At 43.3% G+C, this 19,796-nt stretch overlaps 1 long non-coding RNA gene across 2 annotated transcripts in view; it reads right to left on the bottom strand.

Annotated features, from left to right (window-relative positions):
* Positions 1–466: 466 nt before the first annotated feature.
* LOC123836879 (uncharacterized) overlaps positions 467–19,796 on the bottom strand; it is a 47,941-nt gene continuing 28,611 nt past the window's right edge. For both annotated transcript variants that reach the window (XR_006789100.2, XR_010413412.1), the window contains 4 exons: positions 14,445–14,578; positions 8,136–8,295; positions 2,145–2,218; positions 467–1,271 (listed from right to left, as the gene is read on the bottom strand). This is a non-coding gene — a long non-coding RNA (uncharacterized LOC123836879). The remainder of the gene's footprint in view (positions 1,272–2,144; positions 2,219–8,135; positions 8,296–14,444; positions 14,579–19,796) is intronic.

Below are 19,796 nucleotides of genomic sequence, written 5' to 3'. Positions count from 1 at the left end.
TCAGGAAGGTGGATAGAATAAACCTGGTTTTCCATTATTTTTTCAAATAAATGGAGTCCAGTTTGCTTCAGCTATAATCCAGGCATAACATTTATATGCGAACATAAAATACTACAGAGCCATAAGTAAAACAATATGTGTGTTCCTGAATAATACTTATACCACTTGCCAGGAAGACTATATTTTGACCAAATAAAAGATGACCTAAATTTGACTCAGTGGGATGGGATCTACTACACGATTGCTTCTTGAAAAAAAAGGGATAGAGATAGGGGGATTTCGGGAGGGTGGAAGGAAATAGACAAGGAGAACAAGAGAGAAACAAGATGAAAAGTTATTATGACTCTGACTTGATTTGAAAGCTCCAATTGTACAAAAAATAAAGGGCATTTAATGTTAAATGTGTAGTGTGTCCCTCCCAAATAAAACCCCGTTTTATATCAGACAATCATATTGCAAAGTCCCGAGTGCGCCGACATCAGACGTAAAGAAGTGAGTTTGCTGCAGTAACAAGGAGATAACCATTGTAAACACTCCACTTTATGATCCATTCCCCCATGTTGTCTTTCATTCACACATAGGATCACTTAACACAAATATGTATTGTGGACTGAATATGCAACAGGCTTGCTAGCAGGACAGGAGTCAGCCCTGCCCTAAGGGAGTTCACAATCCTGTGTGGGAAGGGAACTCAGGACTTGGGCCATTTCCATCCAGGATGGGTAGACCCAAGATGGAAGACATCTCAACACAGGAGGCCGGGTACCACTGCAGAGCCATGCACCAGGACTCCCAAGACCACACAAGGGAGGACGCCGAATGAACCAGAGGGACCAACGTGGATAACGCCGGCGCTAGGTTCTTCAAAAGGAGAAGTAAGTAAGTCAGAGAAAACTGGAAGAGAGCAAAGCAGCAAGTCATCATCCAAATCCCTGACAGTAACAGGTAAAGCTACATTTGTACAGCTCTTACACACATTGTTACATTTGAATAATGCACACACTGTTTCCAGATGCTTTGGTAAGCAAATGCATTCATTAGGACTTAGGTACTTCGTGTGGCTGATACAACAAAGATCTGAAGTAAGAGGGGCTTAAGCAGGTAGAATTGTATTCTTTCTCACGTCACAGTCCAGGCTGGAGCCATCCAAAGCTATCTGGCAGCTACCCGCCCGATGACAACAGTCCTTCTGATTTGCTGCTCCACCATCCCTTTGATGTTGTCCTCAGCCATCTGGTCCAAAGTGGAGCACCTCCATATCTCAATTCCAGCTGGAGAGAAGGGCAGGGTAGTGGTTGGGGGAGACAGGGGCAGACAAAGAAGAGGATGCAACATTCCCTTGTATTAACAGTGCTGCCTGGGGGCCCAGGTGGCTCAGTCGGTTAGGCATCTGCCTTGGGCTCAGGTCATGATCTCATGGGTTATGGGACCGAGCCCCGCGACGGGCTCCCTGCTCAGCGGGGAGCCAGCTTCTCCCTCGGCTCTGTTCCTCTCCTCCCCCCACCGACTGTGCTCTCTCTTTCTCTGTCAAAATAAATAAATAAATTCTTAAAAAAAAAAAAAACAAGAGCGCCTGGGTGGCTCAGTCGTTAAGCGTCTGCCTTCAGATCAGGTCATGATCTCAGGGTCCTGGGATCGAGTCCCGCATCGGGCTCCCTGCTCAGTGGGGAGTCTGCTTCTCCCTCTCCCACTCCCCCTGCTTGTATTCGCTCTCTCGCTGTCTCTATCAAATAAATAAATAAAATCTTTTTCAAAATTTTAAAAAAATAAAAATAAAAAAACAGTGCTGCCTGAAACTGCACACATCATTTCTCCCCAAACCCCATTGGTCAGAACTTGGCCACATGACAGTACCTGGCTACAAGGAAGCTGGAACATGGTCTTTATTCAGGACAGCCATGAACACAGCTAAGAAGAAAGGGAGGTGGGTAGGAGATGGAAACTGGCCATCTCTGCCAGGAGGCAGGAACCCTCCCCTTCCTCTCATCCTATCTGAGGCAGCCACAGATTTTAAAGGGCTTCCCAGGAAACCACTGGAGAATTTGATATATCCATATGCACAGGCACACACACAAATGTAATACATAGTTAGTCATAAGTTTTTCATTTAAGAAAAAAAAAAGATAAAGACTATGGAACCTTACATCAGAAGATACTGTAGATGAGACCCAAGACTGTGGCCAAGAGGTTGGAGCAGGCTCCCTCCATAGACATATACCTAAGAGAACACGCAGAGTCTAGGAATCACATGAAGAGGTGGGTGGGCCCCCCCCATCGCCCCTCTCCTGACTCCTTCCCCTGCAACATTCCTTCCCCTTATTACCACCTGTCTCATTGAACCAAAACATGACCAAATGCATCGCCCTGGTAATGAGAGCATGCATGATCATGTTAGGATGTGCAAGCAATGGTAGAGCTAAAAGTACTTTATTTACTATTAGGGCCAAAAGAACCAGTCTACTCCCAGCTCTATGATCAATGAGTTAAATGAACTTGAGCAAGGTATGTAAGCTCATTTGTGCATCAATTTCCTCAATAACAAATGGAGATCGAAAGACCTGCCATAGCTTCTTCATAGGCTTCTAGAAGGAGCCAGCAAAATGGAATGTGTGTATTTTCTATTGCTGCATAACAAGACACCATAATTTTCTGGCTTAAAACATCATCCATTTATAATCCCATCATTTCTAGAGGCCAGAAGTCTGGACACAGAGTAACTAGATCCTCTACTCAGGGTCTCACTGGGCTGAAATTGAGGTGTCAGCTAGGGCTGCGTTCTCATCTAGGGCTTGGTTCTCTTCCAAGCTCACAGGTTATTAGCAGTAATTCATTTCCTTGTGAGTGTAGGACTAAGGTCCCTATTTTCCTCCCAGCTGTCAGCCCAGGACCACTGTCAGGCACTGGAGGTTGTCCACAATTCCTTGCCATGAGGCCCCGTTGGCCGGCATCAATGTCATGGGCAGGGGTGGGGGGTGGAGGGTCAGAACAGGGATGTTTGTTTCTTCCTCTTCTACAACTAGCCAGAAAGAAGTCTGCTTTAAAAGGACTTGTATAAGGGGCGCCTGGGTGGCTCAGATGGTTAAGCGTCTGCCTTCAGCTCAGGTCATGATCCCAGGGTCCTGGGATCGAGTCCCGCATCGGGCTCCCTGCTCCTTGGGAGCCTGCTTCTCCCTCTGCCTCTCTCTCTCTCTCTCTCTCTGTCTCTCATGAATAAATAAATAAAATCTTTAAAAAAAAAAAAAGGACTTGTATAATTAGGTCAGTCCCCCTGGAAACCTCCCTATCTTAAAGTCAACTGATATGGCACCTTAGTTATCTGCAAAATCTTTTCACAGGATTACCTAGACTAGTGTTTGAGTGAATAATTGGGAAATGGTGTGTATATACCAAGGGCCAAAATCTTAGAGAGCTGTCCTAAGATTGTGCCCTTTGGCCCTGAAAGATTCACATCCTTCCCAATTGCAAATGACATTCACACCCCACCAAGGTTCCAAAGGGTCTCAACCCACTAAATCATTAGTGGTTTTTTAATAAAAGCAAACCTTGGGGGTGTCTGGGTGACTCAGTCAGTTAAGCATCTGCCTTCGGCTCTGGTCACGATCTCAGCGTCCTGGGAATGAGCCCTGGGTTGGGCTCCCTGCTAAGCGGGAAGTCTGCTTCTCCCTCTCCTTCTGTCCCTCCCCCCACTGGTGCTTGCTCTCTCTCTCTGTCTCTCAAACAAGTTAAGAGAAATCTTTAAAAAAGAAGAAGAAGAAGAAGTAAATCTTGTTTCTTTGTGGATCTAAGTATTCAGCTACAGCTTTCTTGCATTTTCCAAGCTGACATCACATACCCTGCGTGCTTGACTCCTTTCCGTAATGCAAGCATTCTTGCTATACTTCTTATTCCTACATCTGGTTTTCTCCAAGGATGCTGCAAGGTAGCTCCTCATTCTCTCTACTTTTCCTAAGTTGAGTGTGTTCCAAGTGATATTCTTCTGTTGGCATCTGTTTAAACTGGCTGGGATAACAGACTTTGCTATCTGTTTTTTTTTCCTTCCTCTGGCATGCTTTCCATTCACCAGGAAGCAAATATGGTATCATGGCAAGAGTAAGGACTTAGGAGTCAGGCAAATGTAGATTCAGATTTTCTCTCCAACACTTTTTTTTTTAAGTAAGCTTTAAGTCCAACGTGGGGCTTGAGCTCACAACCCCAAGATCAAGAGTCACATGCTCCACAAACTGAGCAGACAGGCACCCCTCTCCAACACTTTTTAACTGAATGTTACTTAGCCTCTCTGAATCCCAACTTCCTCCTCTATACATTTGGGATGCTACCTACCACACAGGGCTGTGGGGAGAATTAAGTGACACGATATTCATGAGATTAAGTGATACAACAGGGGTGCCTGGGTGGCTCAGTTGGTTAAGCATCCAACTCTTGGTTTCAGCTTAGGGTATGATCTCAAGGTCATGAGATCGAGCCCCATGTCACTCTGTGCTCAGCACGGAGTCTACTTGAGATTCTCTCTCCTTCTCCTTCTGCTCCTCCCTCAACTCTCTCTCTCAAGTAAATAAATAAATAAATCTTCTTTAAAAAATGATACAACAGGGGCGCCTGGGTGGCTCAGTTGGTTAAGCGACTGCCTTCGGCTCAGGTCATGATCCTGGAGTCCCGGGATCGAGTCCCACATCGGGCTCCCTGCTCAGTGGGGAGTCTGCTTCTCCCTCTGACCCTCCCCCCTCTCATGCTCTCTCTCTCTATCTCATTCTCTCTCTCTCTATCTCATTCTCTCTCTCAAATAAATAAATAAAATCTTTAAAAAATAAAATAAAATAGAAAATGATACAACAATTGTAGCATATAGCAGCTGTGAATTCCAGACCCTTCCACTCTTTCCCCTCTCCTACCTCACATCTTTACCTTCCTCCCTTCTATCCGCATCACAGAGCCTTGTCATTTCATCCAACCGTATTCCAACATGGTAAGTGGGTTTTGATAACAACCAATCATTTCCATGCCGGGCTATTATGGTGACAATGCTGTCCACTCATTGTCCTGACACCAGTTTTTGTAGTTCGCTTTCAAAATGTGCTTGGACTGTGTTCTTGCATACTGTTACGACGCTCGAACAATTTATCTTCCTTTGAAAAAGGAGTCTGGTCTTGAAAGTGTTCCAGGTCTATCCCTTATAGAGATGCTTAGGATAAAAGAAGGATTAATGGTCAAAAGTAACTTAACTAAGGAACTGAGGTTGCCCAGAGGGAAATGTTAAGGACTGCCAGGCACAAGCAAGCACTTTCTGGCAAAGTCCAGAAAGTGCTGAAATAAAAGGGTTAGGAGTCATTTACTTAAAGAAAGGTCTCCAAGGCAAAATATTGGGAGTCTGGTTCAGCCATCACAATGAGCTATGATATGTATAAGACAGGGATTTAACATGGGAATGAGTGCCGAAAGCATGATTCCAACTTGGTGATTTTTACAAACATGATGTTGGTCACATCAGAAAGGTTTCTGAAGCAAGTCTCCTTGGGGTGCCTGGGTAGCTCAGTCGGTTAAGTGTCTGCCTTCAGCTCAGCTCATGATCTCAGGGTCTTGGGATCGAGCCCCACGTCGGGGTCCCTGCTTATCAGGGAGTCTACTTCTCCCTCTGCCCCTCACCCTGCTCGTGCTCTCTCTCAAATAAATAAATAAAATCTTTTTTAAAAAAAGAAGCAAGTCTCCTTAACACTTCTAGGTTCAAACAAACAGCAGAACATGGACACAAACACCATTTCTGGAAAAAAAAAAAGACTAGAATGGTCAACTGGGGGTCTCCAAATCCCCCCCTCCATAGCTCAGGTGCCTTCTTCATCATGCTGCTATTAACAAGGATATAGAGGAAAGGATCGTACTTGCACTAAGTCCTAAAGGTTAAGGCAGAGAGAATTCATCAGCTCCGGGGGGTCATGCCAACGTGCCTTCAGTAAAAAGGCCAATCTATAAATCATTAGGATGATACAAGAAAGCTACTGTATTTGTTCAGTTTTGTAGGCAGAAAGCTTGCATTTGCATTTGCCAAATACTTTACAACCATTTTTTCTGGGAGGTCACTGAACAACCTATCTCCATTCTGCAAGTAAGGAAGCAATGAGCCATGGAGGCTCTTTGGAAGTCAGTAGCAGGCTAATGTGAGAAGCCTCCACCCAGCTCTCCCATCAATGCTCCTTCTAGTGAACCACTTTGCCTGGTAGCACGAATGCTCTTAATCTGACATAAACCAAGGGCATAAATTTAAAATCTGCACCGAAGCAAAACTGACCTCAGTGAATTACAACTTGGACCTTCCTTTGCTTCCCACTGTATCACAGGACTATATAACTGACATCAAGTGTGTCAGTCAGGGTACCCTCACAGTTGCTGTAACAAGGGGGCCCAACAAACAGTGGTGTAAACAAAGACAGAATGTTGCTTTTTGTTGCATGTGGTAACAGTCTAGAGTTAGTTAGAGCAGCTCTGCTATCCTCAATATGTGGTTTCCTCCTTGTGATGAGAAGTGTCTCTGTCAGTACCACCTTCCCAACCAGTGGGAAAGGAATGGAAAATGGGGCACAATACCAAAGTGGTACCCCCTCACTTTCTCTCACACCCCATTGGCCAGAACAGCCACTCGGCAGTACCACACTGCAAGGGGGTGCTGGAAAATGTAGTCCGCTCAGGTAGCTTAATGCCCAGCAAAAACTTGGGAGTTGTGGAAGGAAGAGAAGAATGAATATTGGCAGAGAAGTAGTGGTCATTGTCTCACTACACTTCAGAGACCAAGCTTTACAATTCTCAGACCTAGTGTTTTGTCTCCTCTGCCCTAGTTAGGGAAAACTTTACAGAGGAATGTCAACCCTGAATTGAGTGAGAAGGACTCTGGTATAAGGAGAGAGGCCTGATAGCAGGACCCAGATGAGCTGAGTTCTGGTAACTACTCTGTCATATATTAGCTAGGAGATCTCGGGCAAGTCATTTAAATCCTGAGTCTCAGCTCCCTCACCTATAAAATTAAAAATGGGGCCAGGTGATATCTGAGGTCACCTCTAGACTTTACACTTGATGATGTCAGAGTAGACAATATGACAGGGTAGACCATGTAATATAACATATATCCTCAAGTTGACCAACAAATGACCAGAACTCACATCATGACAAGTTTTTGGTATTAAATGGAATATACAAAATGGGTCCACTTTATAAAAATCATTGCACGATTTAGTACGTAAATGAGTCTCACGTGTTCATAAAGTTTTAATCTTATAGAAATATTTACCAATTCTACTTATAAGTTTAAAGATATAGAGATCCATTTTTCCTATACAAATTTCCAGCTACCGTCAATAAAGAAATGGGAATATCTGTGTAATTCTAATGGATCGCCATCCAATTTCAGATATAAGCATAAATTACCACAAATACCTCACCAAAGGTCAACACAAAGCATATTAAGTACTTTAGGCTGCACTGATCTTCATGGTTAGTTCAAATATGTTTTACATATACTTTCCTCAGTTATGTTCATATAAATATCTCCCATTAGTGTGGAAGGTATGGAAGTCTGGCTTCTGGAAATAGGAGATAACTGAGCCAGAATTCCCTATAGAGCCTGCTGAACATTTTAAAAATAAATACTCTTACCCATCAACAATCGTCATCCCTTGAATGCCATTCAAAGCTAATTTTATTGAATACAATGGATGATGAAGCTGATGGTGGTAAGATGTGCCCAACAAAGCTGCTGTTTTTGTATAAATAGTAAAATGGCTCTGAACGATTTCTGACTGCAAAATTAATGGAAGTATTATGTTGCCTTCCAAAGTGACTACTTTGGAAGGCAAAAGCATATATATGTTGTTCTGTCTAATTTGATTACTTATAAATCCTGTTGCTTTAGAATTAGATAATTACATGTTGTAGGAAAAGAGTGCTTCTCAAGGGCTGGCCCATTTGCTAACCACTTTTATGTGGATTTATCATCTCAACTTCATGAAGGTTGAAAAGGTCTGTCTCCACCCACTCTGGCAGAATCTGAAAGTTGCCTACCCAACATCCACCTCCCTTTCTTCCTTAGAAGAAAGCCCCTATGTTATGTGAAACTTCACATGCCCAATGAAAGCACTAATTTACCAGCTTACCTTGCAATTAGCAGCGGCCAATGGGATGAAAAACAGAAGTTGGTAAGTGAAGCTTGCAGAAAGGAAGGGGGACAGGTTGATGGCATGTACCCCTTTGTCCTTTTCCATTTCTCCCTCGGTCAGGAATTTGGGTGAGATGGCTGGAGCACCAACTTTCATCCTGTCATTTATGTATGGGAACCACAGATTAAAGATGGTAGAGGATGAAGATGAAAGAAACCTAGGTCTCTGGTAAAATCATGGAGCTATCATCCTAGCCTATGCCTGTCTACCACCAGACTTATTTTATACAAGAGAAAGATAAACTCATAGGTGACTATGACACTATTATTTGGGATGTTTTGGTTTGTACCCTTGAACCTAATCCTAACTGATATACCTTTACTCATTCTTACATATAAGAGAATTGAGGCTGAGGGTAGCTTGTCTAAAGCCCAACAGCTAGGCAAATAGAGGTCCAGAATTCAAATCACGTAATTTGACTTCAGAAACTCATACTTCTCAGGACCCACATAGGCTTTAGTTTACCGATTAAGAAAGAAAGACACAATGTTTGTCCATTCGCTTTTATTTAGCTCCCACACAATGCTATAAAATCACATAAGTGACAGAAAGTAGACTCCCTATTAATCCACTGCACTAAGACTATGGATTGCTGAATAATGAAGCATATAATTTATCTGCTGCATAAGTTAATGAAACTGATGTAAAGAACAGCACTTAGGGCGCCTGGGTGGCTCAGTTGGTTGGGCGACTGCCTTTGGCTCAGGTCATGATCCTGGAGTCCCGGGATCGAGTCCCGCATCAGGCTCCCTGCTCGGCGGGGAGTCTGCTTCTCCCTCCGACCCTCCTCCCTCTCATGCTCTCTGTCTCTCATTCTCTCTCTCTCAAATAAATAAATAAAATCTTTTAAAAAAAAAAAAAAGAACAGCACTTAATGATGAAAGTCAACTCTCCTCCCATACCAGGGTTCAAAATGACTTTTCAGGAGGCAACTCCAACCCAGCTAGCCCCTATGTCCCCCTCCAAAGGAATGCATGACTATGCACAAAGCCTTTTTACCAATCCGGGTCACATCCAGTCTCATGTATGGTTTCTTTTCTTCCTTTTTTTTTTTTGAAGATTATTTATATATTTGAGAAAGAGCAAGAGAGAGAGAGCATGAGCAGGGAGAGGGGCAGAGGGAGAAGGAGAGGCAGACTCCCTGCTGAATGAGGAGCCCGACATGGGGCTCGATCCCAGGACCCCGGGATCATGACCTGAGCTGAAGGCAGACGCTTAGTGACTGAGCCACCCAGGCATTCCCTCATGGATGGTTTCAATGCCCAAGTGAAATGAAGTTCTACAGGATCTACCATAATTCATTATACTGATGAGCATGAACCCCATTAAAATTAAGGTGCATAATTGCACAGGAAAAGTGGCCATACTGCAATGTGAACCATTCTCTCTCCAGAAGAAGTGATAATTGACATAGGCCACCACCTAATCACCAAAGTTCGCAGCTCCTGTCAGGCAGCCCTCTCCCCAGAGCTGTCTCAGTCCAGGTTCTGGCAACCACTCCTGTATCTCACTCTTCCCATCCCAGGAGTCACAGAAGCTCCCCACAGGTTATCTACCCTGGCATACTGCACTGTCCCTAAGAGTTCCCCTTCATCTTATCCTGCAATTCCTTTACAAAACTATCCTTACGTGACCCAGTTGGAACATGCCTTTCTTTTCCTGCCTGGGCTCCCCAATAACTTTTGAGCAGGTGCAAATAGGTATATGGAAGTCCTGAGTGCCCTTGGAATGACAGTAATGTGACTTGCAGGAGTTCCAGCAGAACCCTCACCCCCCACATGGCAGGACTAGCCACTCAACTTCTCTGCACCTTGACCTTCCCCTTGATGAAACGAAGGGCCTAGATGGTCCCCAGGATCTGCCTAGATATAACATCGTCCCAGGGATCTCCTCCATCTTCCCTGACCTTCCCCCCTCCATTCCCTGTTACTACTTCTTCTCCTTCCATGCACACTCCATTCCCATCATCCATACCACACAAATCCCAAGTGTCAGCTCAACTGATGATCAAGAATAAAGGACAAGGGCGTCTGGGTGGCTCAGTTGGTTGAGCAACTGACTCTTGGTTGAGCATCAGTTTATGATCTCAGAGTCAAGGGATCAAGCCCTGGGCCAGGCTTCGTGCTCAGCAGGGAGTCTGCTTGGGGATTTCTTTCCTCCCTCTGCCCCTCTCCCCTGCTGGCTCCCGCTCTCTCCAAAATAAATAAGTAAATCTTAAAAAAATAAAACAGAATAAAGGACAATAAAGTTAGAAAGGAAATAAAGAAATCATTTATTTCTTCTCTCCCCATGCATCTTAATCTTAGAACCACTGCAAAATCAGACTCACTAAATTCCATTTAAAATCTTAATATGGATTTAAAACTATTTGGCAATGTGGTGACTGGCATACATTACAACTTCATAGTTAAACAGCTCGGGTTAAAATTGCCTTTGAATATTGATGTGCCCAAGGTTAAGGAATTATAAGTAGGTCCTCGGTCAGCTAATTCTAAAACAATCCACCCCGGACTTCTGTTAGCATTTAATCATTGCAAAACGGCAACAAATGCAGAACAATGTTGGAATCTGGTGTCCAGAAAAGAATTCAGCCAATTTATTATTGTCAAGCACTTATGCAACTCGAGCCTTGGAAAAAACAGAGCTCTGAGCCATCTTCCATTTCCAATTGTGTAAACCACAAAATCAGCAGCTCCCAAGAGTATCCATAAATGTAATCCCCAATTTTCCAACTTAAAGTTGGGGGTATACTTCAATCACACAGGTAAGGCTGATTCTCAGACTGGGATGGAAATGGGCACAGGGTAGTCTAGGGTCAGACCTTGCTCTGCAACCTTCTGCTCATGGGAACTGGGGCAAGTTTCAGGAGTTCTGAGCCTCAGTGTCCTCACTCATAAAGTAAGGAGAAAAATGCATATCTAATCCAACAATCCCACTTCTGGGCATATACTCAAAAGAACTGAAAGTAGGTCTCGAACATATGGATACCCATGATCATAGCAGCACTATTCACAATAGCTAAGAGGTGGAAGCACCCAAAGGTCCATCAATGGATGAATGGATGAGCAAAATGTGGTGTGGCGGTATAATGGAATATAACTCAGCCTTAAAAAGGAAGGAAATCCTGTCACGTGCTATAGGATGAAACTTGAGGACATTATGCTAAGTGAAACAAGGCAGTCACAAAGGACAAACAGTGGAATGGCTAAGTGGCTTGGTTGGTTAAACATCTGCCTTCGGCTCAGGTCATGATCCCAGAGTCCTGGGATCGAGTCCCACATCAGGCTCCCTGCTCAATGGGGAACCTGATTCTCCTTCTGCCTGCAGCTCCCCCTGCTTGTGTGCTCTCTCTCTCACACATACACGTTAAAAAAAAAAAAATAGAACAAATAATGTATGACTCTACTTTTATGAGGTACCTAGAATAGTCAAATTCATAGAGTTGAAGAGTAGAGTAGTGGTTGCCAAGGACTGGGGGGTGGGGGGAGGAGGAAAAGTTTTGCAAGAAGAAAAAGTTCTGGAGATCTGTTTCACAATATAAATACACTTAACACTACTGAACTGTGCATTTAGAAATGGTCAAAATGGTAAATTTTATGTTATGTAGTTTCTACCAGGGTAGAAAAAAATGCTCACTTCATTTAATCTTTGAGAGAATTAAATGATAAAAGTAAAAATGCCCGGCACACAGGTGATGCTCAATAAATGTGATGTCTTCTCCTTCCTCCACCTCACTGGAGTGGCTTGTAAATTATTTAAAACCTTAAAGAGAACCCCAGCACCCAAAACATATGGATATGGGTAGGAAAGGGAGTCAAACTCCATCTCAATTTCCTGCCTCCCCCCCTTTCCTCTTTCAATTCTTTGAGCCCAGGCCAGGTCACTCTCCAAAACAAAGCCTCAGGCAAACAACTCTGGACAGTCTGCCACCCACTTAGAACATGTTTGGCATCTGTCACCTAATACCCCAGACCTCATCTCTGGGACCCCTGGAGCATACCCCAGGAGTTTCCTCTCTTTCATCTAGAGACAGAGGCCCTGAGACGTTCCTTCTCTGCTCTTCATATATTTTGAAAAAGTAGCAGTCTATTCATTCAGTCCTGCAAGTAATAGCAGGTGCCCTCACCATGCCAGGCAGGGTTCTAGGCACTTGGGGTACAGCAGTAAACAAAAGAAATGAGGTACTTCCTTTCGCAATGCTTGTCTTCTATTAGCCTTCTTTCAGGGCTCATACAATTTATCAATTCTCATCTCTGTGCCTCTGACCATACTGCCTGAAAGTTCCTCCTTGCCTCTCCTTCCCATTCAAATAGTAACCCATCTGTTTAGGGTCCAGCTCAAGTCCGAGCTCCTCCTTACTGTTCTTCAAGTTCCTCTGATCTTGCTCTGAGTTTTCCTTTCCCTAACAGTCCTGGTACCTGGAGCCTACCCCACATCATTCAGTGCTAAGTTACACTGCTTTCTTCTTTCTTTTTTCTTTAAAAAAAAAATTTTTTAAGTAGGTTGCACACCCAACGTGGGGCTTGAACTCACAACCCTGAGATCAAGAGTTGCATGCTCCACCCACTGAGCCAGCCACACTGCTTTTTTTAAATGCAGATTGAGATTTAATCTTGTTTCCTAGCTGGATTACGGCCCCCTATTGGTCAAGGCCATCTTCATTTGTCCCCTCACCCCCTCCCACCTCATAGGACCTAGCACATAGTATTTGCCCAAGAATCACACTCCTTAGCTTCTTGAATCTTTGGGTGTGATGTGAAACATGTCTTCTTCGTGCCAGGGTGGTACAGCAATCTGTTCACTGGAGCTGTGTCTATAAATTCCTGCTTTCTTAAAAGTATATCTAATTCAATATGCCAAAATAACTTCTATTGGAAGTATAATTTATGGGATACGGTTAAATATACATGTTTAAAAGAACATCTGTATTGAATTTTCCCCCAAAAAATCCAATGAATATTTTATACTTAATCAGTGGCACTGTCAACTGATTTTTTTTTTTTTTAAGCTTTTATATGTCTAGTACTATGTGTAGGAAAGGAAAAATTTCCTCTACCCTCTTAGGTTCTGTGCCTGGGACCTAAAAATTAAACTGACAAAAGACAGATTAACAAAAGAAAAGGTTTGTTTTATATGCACACAGGAGGTCCCACAGAAAAGAAATGGAAATTTCAAAGGAGCAGTTAGCCCTGGACACTTACACACCATTTTAACAAGGACAATAAATTGTGGAGAAGTAATTACACAAGAGAAGGATGGACAAATTGGAGCTTCTAGGGGTGGTAAATTGTGGGAAGGTAAATATATAGTGGAAACTACTGGAAGATAAGAATTATTTAGTAAGGTTTGTTATGCAGACTCAAGTAGTGCCTTCTCCAATGATGAGAATCTTCTCTAGTGACTGAGAGTCATTGTCCTCTTGCAAATACGGGAGGAGACACCCTTACAAATGAAAATGTATGTTACATTTACAAAGCAAAATTTATACCCAGCTTTGAGACAGAAAGGGGAAGAGAGTTAATTGCCTTCAACTCAAAATAATCTTTATGCCAAAGTAGCAATATTGTGGGATGGCATACTTTGGGATGAGGGGAACTGGGAGTGACAGAAGATTAGGCAAGACAACAGGTTTGTCAACAGATTTAGGAAATGTTCACATAACTGCATGGAGCATTGTAAACCAGGGGCGCCTGGGTGGCTCAGTCGGTTGAGCATCTGACTCTTGATTTCGGCTCAGGTCATGATCTTAGAGTCGTGAGATTAAGCCTCGTGTCAGGCTCCACACTGGATGTGGAGCCTGCTTAAGATTCTTTCTCTCCCTCTGCCCACCCCACCTCCCTACCTATCCCCCCACCCCTGTGCTCTCTCTCTCTCTCTCTCTCTTAAAAAAATAATAATAAAAGGAGTTGTAAACCATTATTTAAAACTAACTTCCTTCAATTCTTGAAGTTTAGTTTGAATGCATATTTATTTTTTTGTTCTGAGTCTTTTTGAGGAGGAGGCAAAAAGAACAACTTGACCCATAGTGGTAATGATGCATAACAGCAAAAAAATAACTCCAAGGAAACACCTCAGGCATGAATATCTATGTGCAATTATGCAATAAACAATCTTCCATTATCTATGGAAGATACAAACTATATATCTTCAACAAAACAAGAAATTACAAAATCAATAATAATATTGTCACTTTGAGTAATGTTTCACTACCTAATTCTAGAAAAGAAGAAGTAAATGTGCCCTTACCTTTTGACATCCTCCCTTTCAATGTAGGACGTAGAGAACACTAGGCTGAGAATCAAGACTTATTTTCTACATCAGTGTTGTCCAATAGGAACATATACTGGGAACCATATACGTAATTTTCAATTTTCTGGTAGCTGCAATAAAATAAAAAGAAACAGATTAAACTAATTTTAGCCCATTGTATCCAAAATTCATCATTTCTGCATGTAGTGAGTATAATTATTGAGATATTTTCTATCTTTTTCATGCATGGAGAAAAAGATTTTTCAAAATCCAAGTATATTTATATTCACAGCACATCCCAATTAGGACTAGCGCCATTTCAAGTGCTCAGTAGCCACATGTGTCTGGGGGCTACTGAACTAAACAGCTCTGCTCTAGATTCTGACCTTTGGGGAACCAGCTACACAACCTTGGATTTAACCTCCCTGTTCCTAAGTTCCCTCCCCTTTAAATTGAGGGGCAGAAATAATCACTCCAAGTTCTTTCTAGTTGAAATTCTATTGTGTCCATAACTTGCATACCAGAGGAAAGACAACCATTCCCCCAATTTCAAATGTAGTCCATGATATTTATTTATGTAAAATTAGTACATGCCCATTGTAGAAAATTTGAAAAATACAAAAAACTCTAAAAACAAAATAAAACAGGGTTTCCTAGCTAGCTCACTCAGTAGAGCATGGGATTCTTGAGTTTTTTTGTTTTTTTTTTTTTAGATTTATTCATTGACAGAGATAGAGGGAAAGAGGGAACACAAGCAGGGGGAGTGGGAGAGGGAGAAGCAGGCTTCCTGCTGAGCAGGGAGCCCCGACGTGGGGCTCGATTCCAGGACCCTGGAATCATGACCCGAGCCGAAGGCAGACACCTAATGACTGAGCCACCCAGGTGCCCCGAGCATGGGATTCTTGATCTCAGGGTTGTGAGTTCAAGCCTCACTTTGGGTAGAGAGATTACTTAAACATAAAATCATTAAAAATAAATAAATAAAACAATCTACAATCTACCCAAGCATATCTACTATTAATACTTTGATTAGTTTCCTTCCTGATTTTTTTTTTAGCTCAAGGATCAGTTGAAACTTTGGGAAGCACTTAATACATTACTATATCCTCCCTTACATATACGAGGGATTTCAAAACAATAAAATTCATGCAATTTAGTTCCCCCCCAAAAGAAGACAGTTCTATATTATGTATGCTTTTTTTTCTGTTACTTTTTTTTATTGAGATAAAATCGGCATAGAACATACAATTGACATAACATATAACCTTGTTGTATGTTATGTTACATGCTTAACATAACAGGTTGTGTGTTAGGTTACACGAGTAACAATATTACAGCATAATGATTTTATACATATATGTATGGCAAAATGATTTCCACAAGTCTAACTAGCATCCATCACCACACACAGCTACAATTTTTTTCTTGTGATGAGAACTTTTAAGATCTACTCCCTTAAGCGACTTTCACATATAGAATTCGGTATCATTAACTAGGGTCACCACGCTCTCCACGACATCCCCAGGACCTTTTATCTTACAACTGGGAGTTCGGACCTTTTGACCACCTTCACCCACGATATCCATGTGTATATCTTGTAACATGAAAAGCATCCAAATGATTTTCTTTCAAAATCAGTTCATTATAGGGATCTTTCTCTTCTCTCTCTTGTCCTTATTGCTGCCTTCTGTTTATTCCCATGACGTGTTTATCTTGGGAGTCTTTAGTTTCTGTCCATTTTCTCTCCTCACTCCCCATCTGTATTCAGGGTCACCCGTTTCGGCCTGCCTACTCGGGGGGGGGGGGGGGGCAAGACTTACTACAGCTGCTGGTCAGGCCTCAAAGGCCAGGCTCTCCCGGGGACGATTTCCTCGGCAGGGCCTGAGTCTCTCGTTAGGATAGAGTAACCAGGCCATCCACCACCCCGCTCAGCTTGGCTATTAAGGGTTGCAATTATTTCGGATGTCACCTCAGGGCAACGGCAAAATTTTACTTTGAATTGCTTCCGCCAACCTTTCTGAAGTTTCTTTTCTAACCCAGCAATTAGTCAAAACGAAGGCACTAAAATAACTATTGAATCGTTCGGGTATTTGTGGGAGAGGTTTGGATTTTTGAGAGGGTTGAGAGGAAAATTGGGTTTTACACCCTCTAAGACGCCAACCTTCCTTTTTCTTTCTTTTTCCATTTCTAATTCCTTTTGTTCTTTCAGAGGGAGAGGGGTGTGTGTGTGTGTGTGTGTGTGTGTGTCTGTGTGTGTTCTTAATTGTCAAAAGTGCTCAGCCGGAAGAAGACAGGAAATGGAATTAAAGGTGAAATGAGTAGCCACCCGGCAGCAGGTCGCGTGTAGAGAGGCCCTGTATCTTTTCACATCCTAAACGTGGGCCCAGCGCCACTCCGGCAGCCCCCACCAGGACACCCCCCCCCCGCTCTTTGATATGCTAATCGCAGCTGTGGGTTGGTTCGGGCTGGCAAGAGAGCAGAGGTTTTCGGATGGCTGACACGTTACAAAGCTGCAAACTTCAAAGCCCAGTTTAAAAGGTTCTGTTCTCATCCAGCAAAATAAGTTTGCTTTTTACAATGCCGAAGAGAAAATCCCAACAAATTAGAGTGGAATCTTAAACAATGAAACAGGCCCAACTCAGAAATAAGGAACCAATCAATGCTATCAACATGGCTTCTATCTGTCCTTAGGATTAATCATTTCCAGATGATAGCATGCATCTGATTAGGTTTCTCTGGTGGCTCTCCCCTCCATCAGGCCCTGAGAAATGGGGAACGAGCAGGAGGCTCCGAGGCTGGAGTCTGACATGTGGACCCATCAGCAGGTAACACTGGGCTTTGAATGGGGCCCAGGTGGTTTCTGACAAAAAGGACATCAGCAGAGGGTAGGACTCCAAGAAATGCAACTCCTGTCTTTTAGAAACACACATGTAATTTCCCAGTGTCTCCTAGTTTTTTCAACTTCTGACAAAAATGGAGCTACCTCACCAGGGTGGGCCCTGTATGTTTGTAGAATGCCTAATATCACACCCAACCTACAATTCTACCATTTTTTAAACTTAGCTTTTTGGTTCTTGAAGACAGCTGTAGTCTTTGTCTTAGTCTCCTTGAACTGCCATAACAAAATATCATAGACGGGGGAGGGGGGCTTAAACAACAGAAATTTATTTTCTCAGTTTTGGAGGCTGGAAATCCTAGATCAAGGTGTCCACAGGGTTGGTGTTTGATGAGAGCTTTCCCTCTGGGCTGTAGGCAGCCACCATCTTGGGAACACACCCTTAAGGTCTCATTTAACCCAGGTCTCATTTAACCTTTATTACCTCCTTACAAACCCTATCTCCAAATACGGTCCTATTGGGGGTGAGGGCTTAAAGGATGCACCATCCCAAAATAGACCACGTTAGCATAAGGATTATATTGAGCTAAAGTCCACTGGGAATCAACAAATGCGGAAAGCAGCTTTCTCAGATCTTCCCTTATCTGACTGAAAAGCAGCAAGTTCTGTGAAATAAGGTTGCCATAAATTTCCTCTTCAGGGTGAATTGACTCCCAGAAGGGAAAACCCCAAATCCCTTCTCCGTGGGAGGTCAACGGCCCTGAAGGAGAGGGAAAGAACACTCGCTTATAGATGAACATTATCACAAACTTTCTTAATTCTCATTTGTTCTCTTAAAAACCCACTTGTCACTCCTAAAGAAATCTATTTGTTCTTTCCATAAAAGCCTTTTCTTCCCCCACTCCCTTTCCCCTACTAAATTAGGGATATAAACCTCAAACTTTAACCATTTAACCAACCAGCTACTCCTTTTGTTAGATCCGTATGCCTGCAACGAAAGCTTTTCCGTCAGTCTGTCTTTTGTCAGCTTACTTCGAAGGCCCCATTTTGCAGAACCAAAGAGAGTAGAGGAAAATTTTTTTCTCCCCTACAGGCTTCAATTTATGAATTTGGGTTGGGAGTCGGGTGTGGGGGTAGGCAGAGACACGATTCAGTCCGTAGCAGTCTTCAAGCTTCCTCGGTTAACCAAAACCCTTGCACTACCTTTGAAGAATGAACAAGGCAAGCTAGGGACAGAGTTGTGTCCACAACGAGAGAAGGGGAAGGGTGGGGGCTGATGAACAGTGACCAAGATGGCAGCATGCCTCACTTCCTCCCTCACAGTTTTACCTGGGGTCTCCACCACCTCCAACCTTATTAGCTTTCCATTTTGATCTTGAAAGGACTGTCTTTTCCATGGGTCAATGCATATTTGTGTGAGCCTGCGTGAGTTAGGGAGTGGTAGCAAAGGTTGAGAAAAGGTTGTCACAGCTTTGAAGGGTAGCAGATGGGCAACCCCAAAATCTGTTTCTTGGGTGTAGGATTGTTTTGAGATGATAATTCCTGAGAAACTGCAGGAGAATCTCTGAAAACGGAGTGGAATTTAGCCTTTTGTAAGGGACATTTACATTTACAAAGGAATTCCTCATTTGTAAGTGTCTTCCTCCCTTTGCCAGGAAGAGAAGGAGGACTCTCAATCACCAATAAACTCTTATCAATGGAGAAGACTCAGACTTAATCTGCATAACAACCTTCTCCTTCCTTGTTTACCTTGCTTTTCCGTGTAACCTCCCTCAACTGGCCTCCTCATCCCCCCAGCATCTTTCTTTTGTCTTTAGCTGAAGATTGTATTTAAGGTGGTGAGTTGGGGGCCATTTCAGGGAATTTTATTAAATTTTCCTGGGTATCTTCTAGGGATACATGTTTTTAATTTGTTTGCTTTTCCTATCGTTCATCTTTTATTGCAGGGGATCTCAGCCACAGAACCTTCTAGGCTACCCATCGAAGGTAGAAGGAAAATTCTTTTTCCTTCCCTACAGTTTGAACTTAAACCTTAATTTAAGCCGTGTTCTTCCCAGTATTCAACCCATCTGGTGGTCCCGCGCGGGGCAGCCCTGCCAGGAGTCTATTTGGGGGAGGTCTGGTACTTCATCCCCAGGCACTGCCTCCTGGTCCCCATCTCCAGATAACTCTCAAACCTAGTCCTCGAGGACTTCTGCCCAAGTCACAGGAAGAGAAGTTAAGAATGAGAAAACAAAAGACCTTTTTACTAAATTCTCAGCGACCCTGGGAACCCTGTTTGGGGATAAGAGTATCATACAGGTGGGAAGGGAGAGAGGACCAACACCCTCCACTCCCCCCAACACACACACCCACACCCACAGGGTTGGGGCAGTTCAAGACAGCCCTTCCCTGCAGGGACCCAACAGCTCCAGGTGCACCAGGAGGGTGCAATTCCAGCAGCTTGGTCTCCGCCCGGCACTGGCTCTAAATGGCGGCTTGGGCAGCCACAGAAATAGCTTCCGCCTCCTCTG

This window comes from Mirounga angustirostris, unplaced genomic scaffold (assembly GCF_029215605.1).
Source record: "Mirounga angustirostris isolate CCGP_5_RB_7025 unplaced genomic scaffold, mMirAng1.0.hap1 SCAF_8, whole genome shotgun sequence".
Lineage (NCBI taxonomy): Eukaryota > Metazoa > Chordata > Mammalia > Carnivora > Phocidae > Mirounga > Mirounga angustirostris.
This window is presented reverse-complemented; position numbering and strand designations above follow the sequence as displayed.